This window comes from Dermochelys coriacea, chromosome 4 (assembly GCF_009764565.3).
Source record: "Dermochelys coriacea isolate rDerCor1 chromosome 4, rDerCor1.pri.v4, whole genome shotgun sequence".
Lineage (NCBI taxonomy): Eukaryota > Metazoa > Chordata > Testudines > Dermochelyidae > Dermochelys > Dermochelys coriacea.
The window spans coordinates 9,642,461-9,654,248 of NC_050071.1; the positions used below are offsets into that span (position 1 = coordinate 9,642,461).

The window sequence follows — 11,788 nt, forward strand, 5'->3', positions numbered from 1 at the left end:
TGGAGTTTCTCCTGATTTACCAGCATAAGTGAGGGGAGACTCTGGCAAGCTAAGTGGTTATATATCCCGATTCTCATCTGCCCTGCACCTCAGGAGGTCTGACTGCAGGGCAGAACGAGGGTAGGACTCCACCATTCTGATTGGGCAGCTTTCCACCCCTACATCACACCCTTTGTGCAGCCCTTTACCCCTGTAAGGCAGGGAGCCATCTTGTGCTGACAGAGTAAATGTAGCTCATGTTGTTGTCCAGGTCAGTATCAGTTACAGGCAAATACCACTAAGCATATCGGATTGTGTGGTTGTTAGCACAGCAGAGGGGTGGGTGGAAAGAGTAGGCACTTATTACATTCAGAGCTGGTGTGGTGCCAGTTCCCACATACTTCATTGGTACACACTGTCAAAAAGCAGGAGAAGCAGCTGCAGGAGGAATTAATGCAAATTCATCCCCCAATTCTCACCCCACTGGCAAAGCATTGGATTTGCAGCTCCCCAGAGCTAAGCTGAGCTAGAAGCCTACATTCCCCCAGGATGTGCACAGCCTGGCTCCACACACCCTTTTTCCACCCCAGTGTGGGGCCAGCAGTGTGGAGGCAGGGAGCTGTATCCCCCCAAAGGGCCATAGCCATGGGCATGTTCGTTCTGTGTGCCAGTCGGCTCCAAGAGGGACTCCCCAAGGCGGAATTCCTCTCGAAGCTCCCCTCGCAGTGTGGGGAGGAGGTAGGCTGCTCCACACCCCATCCAGCACTGGACGGGGCCCAAAGGAGCCCAGAGAGAAACCAGATAACAATAAATCAAATCACTGAGCAGCAACTGAAGACTCGGAAATCTGTAAGCTACAGGCTACAGAGCATCAAACCCAGGAGTCCTCCTCCAAAACAAAGTTTCCACTGGCTTCCATGGGAGTTCTTCCCCAGAAAAGACTGCAGGACTGGGCGCCAGAAGAACAGCCGGAGTAAGGCAGTCCTAGGTGGTAGAAACTGAGCTAAGCTGGGAAAAAGAGACAGGAAACCAGATATATCCATGATTAAGGTCAAGCAGAGAAAACTTTGTTAGGATTCTCCAACAAACAGGTAGTGCCTCCTGTCTCCCAAACAGCAATGGATCCTAATTGTAACTCTTAGAGGACTTCCTTCACCAGTTCTGGATATGTCCAGAATTAGAAACCTATGATGTCTTACAGCTTATTTTTGCTGCAGTGCAGATCTCTACTCCCCACATTACATAAGCCCGTCATTGATAGACAACACTAGCTATGTATCACACACACTTTACATGGACAGGACATGGACTTGGAAACCACATCATTACCCTGACGCAGAAATCCCCACAGGCACCAGGGCTGAAATAACATCCATGAAATGGATAATATATGAATGAATGCATATTGCTCATACACCTTATCGGGGCCTAAATTAACTATATCTACTCTAGGAAGGGTCCTAGGCATCACTGTAGACAAGTCAGTGAAAACCTCTGGTTATCATGCAACTGTGGTCAAAAAATGCTAAAAAGAGGATCGAATGACATGGTCAATGAGACAAAGGATAGTGTATTGCCTTTATACCAGTTAGTGGGACAGTCTCCTCTGGAATACTGTGTGCAGTCCTGGTCATCCCATCTCTAAAGAGACATTGCAGAAACTAGAGGCAGCTCAGGGCATAACTCAATGGGGACACTCAGGAAAGTAAATTCACACCTTTAGCTAATGTAGATTAAAAATGGTTTAGTTAAACTGCTTTAAACCTCTGTGTGGACACACCCATTCAGAATTAAGGTAGCCTTAAATCAGTTTAGTTTAATTTGGAAGTGACTTAAACTAAACTGAATTAAAGCTATTTTAATTCTGAACGAAAAAGTGTCCACACAAACATTTAATGCAGTTTCATCCACTTTAAATTAATACTTGTAGTTAATTTAGATTAATTTTCCTGAGCATCCCTATGTAGACAAGCCCTCAGAGATGAGCCATGAGAATGATCAAGAGCCTGGAAAAGCTCTCATATGAAGAGAGATTAGTTTCTTTAAGGTAAACAATCCAATCAGAAGGAACATAAAAGAGTATATTGGATAATGAAGGGAACAGAGAAAGTTGATCAGCAGCTTCCTTTTCCAATTCATAGCACAAGAACAAGGAGACATCAGAATATTCAAAACCAATCAAAGGAAATACTTTTTCATGCAACATATAATTAGACTCTGGAACTCTCAGCCACAGGAAGTCGTTGAGGTCAAGAATTGAAGATTTGATTTGCATGGACATCAAGAACATCCAAAGTTATCATAATTAAGGAAAATAAAACTTTTGGAAGGTATTTCAAACTTTATACTTCAGGGCTTAAGTTGATCTCTGACTATTTCAGACCAGAATGAGACCTTTAGTTAGGGCAGATTAGCCTACATCTGCCTCCTACAGGGCTCTTACACCTTCTTCTGAAGCATCTGGTTCTAGTAAACATCAGAGACAGGATACGGAACTAGATGGACATTGGGTCTGATCCAGTCTGACAATTCCTATGTTCCTGAAATGTGCTATAAAACGAGACACTATAGCTTCTGTGTAGATCTGCTCACCATTGAGATACCCAGACGAAGGGCTAGAAGCATGACTGTGAGGGCAAGATTGTCTCTTGATCTATACATGTACAAAAAGGATTAAGGAGATGAGGCATTCCCTTCTCCCTTGCATGTTACAGTATATAATATCCACAAAAACAACAAATACTTGTTGTTACAGTGTATAATGTCACCTGTAGCTAAATTTGAGAGCTACATGCCCCCACAAGGTAAATGTTGTCCTGGAACTTCTGCCAGGACAATAAGCCATTTACATGCAACCCTCTTTACAAACAGTAGCTCAGATTCCATAAATGTCCTAAGAATTATTTTAGTGCATCTTTCTTCTGTGATATCCTTGAGTCTTTGCTATGAAGACCTGTATATTCCTCCAAATCAAGAAAAATAGGAACTTCAGTTTAGGCTAGGATTTAAAAAGGGGTTCCTAAAATGAGGTTCCTGAAAAAGTAGGCGGATTTTCAAAAGTGCATGCAATGGGAACTACTGTGTGCTCATCACGTTGGAAAAATCAAGCCAGCAAGGACCAGATCTGAACAAGTATTTGGGTGACAAAGATTCAGATAGATGCCTAGAAGGATTCACAAAAGTGCCTAAGTAGGTTCACTCCATGGGAGTTGGGTGCCTAACCCACTTAGGTGCTTTTCAAAATCCCATTAGGCACTTCTCTCTGCATCTTTAGGTGTCTAAATACCCTTGAAAATCTGGCCCTTAATGTGTGGAGCACAAGGAGCTTGCATGCAAGTCCCTGGAAGTTCAGCATTATGCACTGTGTATGACCACTTACTCCTGGCAATTATCCTTCCAACTTTAATGGAGCAGATGGGTCAATTTTCCAAAGATAATATTAGTATCTCATACCGGTCCAGTATAATTGGCGCATAGAAGGGAATGTGTTCTGGTATGTACCCTGTATTTCAGCTCTCCTCTCTATCCTCTTGAGGCTTAGTTCTGTTGGGATTGCCAGTGGATTAGCAGCTGGGGTTATTTCACTAATCATTTGTTTAACTCAAGGCAAAGGTGCCTGGAATCCGAGATAGAAATGAAACCCCCAAAAGGCACCTAATACATAAATGTTGAAATACATAAATCTTAACAACTTAACCTCACTGGTTGAACATTAGAATATACTTGTCAAATTCACTAATAAGAAAACTACTGGCAAATAGAACAACAACAACAAATTACAGTATACAATTAACTCAGTTCACAGCCAGCTCTAACCCCAATTACTGAAGTAGTACTTTAATATTATTGCAATATCATCATCCCTGGAGAAAATTCAGGCTGAAGCATGGAAGCAAAGCTCTGGCAAAGAGTTCCAAAAAGTCTCAATGTACTCAGGGGCCACATCCTCAGCCCCTTAGGCTTTGCGCCATTCGACGGGGATTTAAAGTCATAACCTCACAGCTTCTTCTTTCTCTAACCCACTTGGGGCCTTGCCTATATGGGAAACTGATACAATGCAAGCATTCTAATTTCAGTTTAACCTAACCCTGTTCCCATGAGATTTAAGCTTAAAAAAAAAAAAAAAAAAAAGAGCCATTTTCAACCCAAATAAGAGTGTGTCAACACAAGAGTTTGCGCCATTTGGCCGTATCAGTTTAAATTCACACCTTAAGTTATACTGGTGCAATTTCCCCTGTCGACAAGGCATATCGGATCAGCTAGCTCCACCTAATGACTGTCTCCTAAGACTCCAGTCAAGAAGCAGCAATTGTACTTTAGCACCCGCTAAACAGGTTGAGTTAAAGTTAAAGTTAACAGATGAAATAAACTCCATGCAATCATGGTCTCATGAGGTTGAAAGGCACTTTGTAGGATACCGTGCCAGCAGGCACCCAAGTCAGCAAAACGTTACACTGCTGAGCAGGTATTATATGAACTTTGGTGCTGCAGCATGAACCACAGCTGTATGAGGAGCCTTCTGCCAATGCTATGGTCTGCCAGACTGAAATACAGCCATCAACCGCACATACAGCAGGCACAGAACAGAGAAACAGGACTATCAAACTACAAGGGCAGATAAAAATCAATGATTATTTTTTTTAAAATAAAAACTGATTTTTTTGATCAAATGCTTTTTGAGGAAAACACACCTATCTAAAAAAAAAAAAAAAAAAAAAAAAGGAGTACTTGTGGCACCTTAGAGACTAACAAATTTATTTGAGCGTAAGCTTTCGTGAGCTACAGCTCACTTCATCAGATACATCCAGTGAAGTGAGCTGTAGCTCACGAAAGCTTACGCTCAAACAAATTTGTTAGTCTCTAAGGTGCCACAAGTACTCCTTTTCTTTTTGTGAATACAGACTAATACAGCTGCTATTCTGACACCTATCTAAAGATTGTTTTAATTAAGATACATAAAAGCTCAAAGATCTCTCATCATGGAATAGGGATTATAAATTTTAATTCTATAGTATGAGACAATATATTCATGTAATGTTTAAGAAAAATTTTGTAAATTGTTCATGGATTAGGGACCCAATCTTATGGGGTTGCAGGGGCTTCTGTATAGATTTAGGTTAATCTTCTATCTATGTACTGGGACTCAGGGCTCAGTCTAGAAGATCTCAGAGATGCTTAGTTTTGCAATTCTCAAACTGTGGATTTGTGTCTCTAGAGATAACATACTTGTTAACAGCAAAAATATTTTTAAATAAATAATATATAAAGGTGAGAAATAAGAGACCTCAACCCTATTGTCCCTCTGCAAATTTGTGTACACAGAGTCAATCCCTTACCTCTCTCTAAAAGTGCAAAGTTTCAAAAAGTTCAATGAATAGAAGATTGTTGGGTGTGGAATAGATCTGGACAAGGAGAAGTCTGGAGATAAATTGAGAAGGGAGGGACAGGCAGTGAAACTGTTTGAGCAGCATATTCCAGAAGTCTTGAGGTCTTTTGGAGTGTAACCTTCATTGATTTGAGATCTACCATACCATTCTCTCATTAGAAGGCAAAAACCTATAATGGCAGGAGGCCATAAAGGAGACCCAGTTTGGAAATATTTTAATGAAGTTCCTCTACTTGTGGTTAAGACAGGCATGCGTGCAAAATGCAAACAGTGCAACAAAGAAATGCAAGGCCTGGTTGACCGAATGAAACATCATGAGAAGTGTTCCTTCTCAGAGGGAAGCTGTGTTGAGGATGATGAAAGGAACGTGTCTGAACATGCAGGATCTTCAGGTTGGTAAACTTTTTATTTCATACTTCTTGAGGACTGCCCATCTTCCTTCTGGATTAGTCTTGAATTGTCATGTTTGAGCAAAAAATATAGTTGTTACTCTAAGGTACTATCATTTTAGATGCAGTTGTGATAAAAAAAATAAAGAGCTGAAATAGGCAGATCGTCCTTTTACAATTTCACCTTTAAAGTAGCACTGAGTGTCAGTGAATGCAAAGAGTAATACTAAATGAGCAGTATGGTAATAATAAATAACTGCATTGGCTTATTTTGTCTAGGAGAATCCATCCTCAACATACAGGATTCTGAAAACTATCTACTTTCAAGATTACCATCATTTTCTACAGTTTCAGAGTTATCTGCCAATGATAGTATTTCAGTCACATCATGTATGTCACATTGCCACAGTATATCACATGCAGCAAAAACGAAAAAAAAAATCTCCATCATCCAGAAACAACCTTAGATAAGTTTGTGATAAGAACCAGGAGATTACAAAAAAAGAGGTAATTGATGAAAAAATTGCCCGCTTTCTTTATGTGACAAACTCTCCTTTCCGAATGATTGAGAACCCACTCTTCATTAACATGGTTCAGTCATTAAGACCAGGATACAGTCCACCCAACAGAGCAGATGTTGCAGGCAAATTGCTGGATAGAGTATATGAAAGAGAAACTGAGCAGTGTGCAAAAAGTTTAGAGGGTAAAATTGTTAACCTGAGTCTTGATGGGTGGAGCAATGTCCACAATGATCCTGTTGCATGTGCTTGTGTGACAACAGAAGAAGGGAATGTCTTCCTTACAGAAACAACTGATACATCAGGAAATGCGCACAGGGCAGAATACTTTAAAGAAGTAGCAGTAAAAGCTATAACAAACTGTGGGGGAAAAAATTCAAGTGTCTAGTACGCAGCTTGGTCACAGACAATGCTGCAAATGTATCCAAGATAAGAAATTATTTAGAAGAGAGTCCCAAGCTAACAACATACGGTTGCAGGGCTCATTTGATGCACCGCCGAGCCAAAGACTTCAGTGCTCCAGAAATAAAGGCTAATGTTGTTGAAATTGCAAAGTACTTCTATAACAACCACTTTGCAGCAGCTGCTCTGAAAAAAGTGGGAGGAACCAAGTGAGCTCCCGCACAAGACGTGCGATGGAACTCAGTAGTGGACTGTTTTGAGCACTATACCAAGAACTGGCCTAACCTTATGACAGTTTGTGGATAAAACGGTGGAAAAAATAGATGGCCCTGTCACAGCCAAAGTTCTCAGCATTGGGCTTAAGAGAAATGTTGAAAACATGCTGCCTAAAGCCTATTTCCATAGCCTTGAACAGAATGCAGGGAAATAACTGTTTTATTGCTGACGCTGTTGAAATTTGGAAGGAACTGAGTGAGATCTTAAAAAGAGAAATAGGCAATGACAGCGTTAAATTACAAGCACTAAAAAAAACTAGTGGGACAAGTACTATCGCCAGCTCATTTTCTTGCAAATATTCTCAAGACTCGGTACCAGGGTCAAACCTTAATGGCTGCAGAAGAGGAGTTGGCTAGGACATGGACATACAGCAATCATCCCTCCATAATGCCAACTATAATAAACTTCAGAGCTCAGGGTAAACCCTTCAAGAAATATATGTTTGCTGATGATGTTTTAAAGAAAGTCACACCAGTGAACTGGTGGAAGTCACTAAGCACTTGGATTCAGAGTAGCAGCCGTGTTAGTCTGTATTCGCAAAAAGAATACATCCGATGAAGTGAGCTGTAGCTCACAAAAGCTTATGCTCTAATAAATTTGTTAGTCTAAGGTGCCACAAGTACTGCTTTTCTTTTCACTTGGATTCAGAGACTGTTGACAGGATAATCTCACTTTTAACAGCAGTAGCTTCTTCTGTTGGTGCAGAAGAAATATTTTCTTCTTTTGGACTAATTCATTCCAATTTGAGAAATTGTTTTGGACCTGAAAAAGCAGGAAAACTTGTTTCTCTTTTCCAAATTATGAACAAACAAGAAAATGAAGGTGAAGACGACTGAGTTAGCTGCTAAAAGCCAATATTTTAAGTTTCTCATGTTGACCTTGCATAGTTTTGTTGTTGTTTTAAATATTTCATTTAACTATTTTAGTTAAAAACAATTTTAACAAAAACAAACCTGATTTTAAAAAACTTGACAGTTTAAATTAAAAAAAACTCATGTGCTTGTTTTGTTAAAATCTTATGTTTGTTGAAGAAAAAAAGAATACATAAATGTTGTTTTAGTTAAATAAAACAATTTAAATGTCTGTCTGGTGATGTTCTCCTCCTAATACAGCATGGCTAGAAAATCCTCCAAATATTAATGATTAACCTGTTGAATTGGAGATAGTTCACCTCCCAATGACTTCATAAATATCTGCTTCAATTACCTTTGGTAAATGAAATAACCATTCATTTTCTGATATAGCTTTAAAACTAATCTGAAAAGTTTTCAAAATAAAATCACTTTAAAAATGTATAGTGTGTACCTTCTAAAATTGAAACCTACATCTATCTCTGAGTTGTGAAAAATATGTATTAAGGTTATACCAACCAACAAGAATGCACTTTTATGTAGAAATCCATGATTAAATCGAGTCTTCTTGACTAGTGATTTAAATCAAATCCACTCTGCAAACTACTAACACACGGTGTGACAGATCACACAGCAAAATCAGTAACAACCTAAATCATGAGGCAATGCATTGGGTACAGCACCAGCTGGTGTTCTTGGGGCAATGGCTCGTACCAGGGAACCCTGTTCATTCTGACACACCCGGCTTTCCGGTCAGAGGTGCCGTTTCAGAGGAGCAGCAGCATTGTCTTTGCCCAGCCCACCATGGGTCTGACACATGTCTAAACCACTCAGCCAGCAGCTTGGAGCAGATTACCATGGAGAAGAGCGTCACTGCGTACATCCACAGCTGGCCTCCAGACCTCAGAAACAGCTCCCTTCTCTGCCACGTCGGGATCTTTCTGATGGATCGTCCTCTGGGATTGTGGCTGCCTGAAATAGATTTAACATCCTTCGCTAAATATTATTCCTCTGTGTAGTGAAACAACCCAGTTCATGCCCCTGCCTTTATTGGTCTGGTTAAAAATCCAGATGTACCCACTGTTCTGAAAAGGATACCAGACTGGTGATGCCTGAGTAATTATGCAGCCATCTATATGTGTATATTGTAGTATCTGGGTAGATATGAGTGACAAGACACTTGTCTATTGCAGGATCTAACCCCTACACCCATCCCCAATACCTGTGGCCCTTAAAAAAATATATATAAATTCCCTGAAAGATTCCCAGGTTTTTAAAAAGCCCTTACTGGGGCCGGGGGGGGGGGGGGCATTTCTTTACAGATTTTCACCCAAATTTGCAGAAGTGCTGGAACTCCCTGGACCCAGCTTCCTGCTCTGGAAGGAGAGGTGGCAGCTCATTTCCCCCCTTCCCCGCCCCCCTCCCCCAGGTGCAGAGTCACCTCCAGATGGTACAGGGCAACTGTGCAGAGGAGGGTAATTTCCAGCTGGTTGCTGCTACTCTGCAGGGGGGAGTAAGATAGTCAAGACCCTGACTACTGTGGCAACAGGCCCACAGGGACTAGAAGGCTCCCTCAGCTGCTACATTATAAGCAACAAGCACCCCTCCCCCCCACCGCCCTTTGTTTTCCATTTTTACCCATTCCCCGCCCCCCCCCCTTTATAAAATTTTGGATAAACACCGATAAATTCCCTGGAAACAAAGTCTTACCCACACCGAGCAAGTGCTCTTCGTTTGTTTCAGCGACCATGCTGGGGAGGGCACCAGTGACCCCGGCAGAGCATCTGGTCACTATCAGGGCCAAAAAGGAAAGGAACAAAGGTAGCAATGTTCTCTGACCTTGTGGAGGCAACCAAGTCAAAGTGACCTATGAGGGACGCAATGGCGTGAACTGCTGCTAGACGTAGAATGGTGCAAATAACTGATTTTTTGGTTTGCTTGCCCGCTTGAAAAAAATTCCATTTCAGGTTGAACAAAAGGGTTTGTTTGGCCCCCAAATCCCTAATCTGAAATTTAATTAAAGAAAACAAAACGTTGAAGTGAGTGTCTAAATGAAAAGTCACTCTGAACTGAAATTTGAGACATGTTTCAGTTAGAATAAGCCCCCAAATATTTGAAAGTCTAAATGCTTTGGAAAGTTCAACGTGAATTTAATGTTTCAGTCAATCTGAATCTGCACTTGCAGCTAAACAAGTTTCAGCTGAAAAGTTTTGTCCGGCTCTTGCTGGAAGAGAGGAGGTAGACCTGAGAGGAGCAGGACACACGGCAGCTAATCCCCCAAGAGCTACATTTGCGACCCAAAGACAGTGGAACAGAGAGCACACACAGGATGTTTCACAGCAAAACCGTTCACTTCCAAGCATGAAAAACTGACAGGGACACCAGCATGCCTTTATATCTGTTCCCACTCCACGAGGGGAAAAATCCACTCCCCCCAAACCTATTCCGATTCCACACACTGTAGTATGTGATTGTAGCACAGCGCGCACACACCAGCGCAGCTCCTCCTGCTGGTTGGTCTGGGAATTAGCTCTTCCTCCTCCTGGCCAATGTCTCCCTTGCTGCCGCCTGCTTCTCCTTTTCTCCACCACACTTTAGTTCAGGCCCTACATCCCTCCTGGCCCCCAGTGCCCCTTTGCTCAGGCACTGCCCCCTAGCGGTACCTCATACTCAGGGGTCCTCCCCTCCCTGGAGAACCCCAATTCCCTGAAGCCCACCTTGCCTCAGTGACCAACTGCTAGTCTTCATCTAGCCCCTTTTCTCAGGGGCAAACTGTAGTCTACAATAGCTGCTCATCATTGGTAAGGGGGTTTGGACCTGCTGCCTTTTCCTGGCCTAGCTGCACCACTGCAGCCCCAGTACCTCCACAGGCCCGTTTATCCTGGCCAGAGCTCTGCTCTGTTTGAGATACCCTTCTCTAGCCAGCAGCCAGGTCCTTCCCGCTCCCCCAGAAAGCGAGACTCCCCCCTGGCTAGCTCCCAGCACTTTTATCAGGGCCAGCTGGACCCTAATTGGGTGTGGCCACACCTGCAGCTGCCAACCCAATCAGCCTCCCTCAGCTGCTTTCAGCCCCTGGCCTCTCCAAGGGCTGGCTTTTAACCCTTTCCGAGCCAGAGCAGGGTGACTGCCCCACTACAGTGACGCACTGGCAGCAAGTTTCTTGCCCTCTGTGCGCACAGCTCTATTGTGCTGTTAATAAAGTACAAACTGTTCAGAAACAGATGCATCTTTATTGTAAGCAATGCCATTACAGAGCTAGTGCGAGCAAACAGGTTTTTCATGCTGCCAGAAACATTCATCCAGCCAGGTTTACTTGTGCATTTTCTGTGTGCAAACAATTGGTGTGACCATCTCCTTTCCAAAATGGGCCACTAGTACAAGCATCAGTATGTCATGGCCAGGTTAGGGATATTTACAAAGACACAGCAAAGTAAATCCAAGCCCCAAAGCGGGAGCTATCCAGCTCACTAGTGAGGATGACTCGGAATACATAGAGTAGACACCCACTTAACCCCAGCACAGGCAACAGAAGCTGGCAGAGTCAGGACCAAACCTGCAAAGAGCAATGCCCAGGTTACAGTTCCAGTTTAGCTGGAACCCAGGATTTCTATTCTGATGTAGCTACACCAGTGCGAACTCCCAGTGCAGTGAAATTAGGTGGTAACCAGAGCAAACTGCACCAGTGCAAGCCAGTATGACAGGGCTGCAGAGTTCCTACTCTGGGGATTGCACTTCGGTAACTATGCTAGTGCCAGTTCAACCCCAAATTGACAGGCCCTGAGAAATCCTCCCCATCTCGCATTACTCAGAGTGGATTGTTCTATTTTAAGATTAAACACCCTGCATCACAAATTCATATCCCACTTTGGGTATGTCTACAGAGCAGCTAGACATCCGCTGCTGGCCCATGCTAGTGGACTCAGTCTGTGGGGCTATTTCATTGTTGCGTAGACTGCTGGGCTCGGGCTGGAGCCCGTCCTCTCGGAC

General features: G+C 42.7%; 1 long non-coding RNA gene across 1 annotated transcript; it reads right to left on the reverse strand.

Annotated features, from left to right (window-relative positions):
- Positions 1-451: 451 nt before the first annotated feature.
- LOC122459837 lies at positions 452-10,702 on the reverse strand. The gene is made up of 4 exons (XR_006280792.1): positions 10,519-10,702; positions 9,516-9,592; positions 8,658-8,773; positions 452-987 (listed from the first exon to the last, which is right to left on the reverse strand). It is a non-coding gene; the product is annotated as an uncharacterized LOC122459837 (long non-coding RNA).
- Between the last annotated feature and the right edge of the window lie 1,086 nt (positions 10,703-11,788).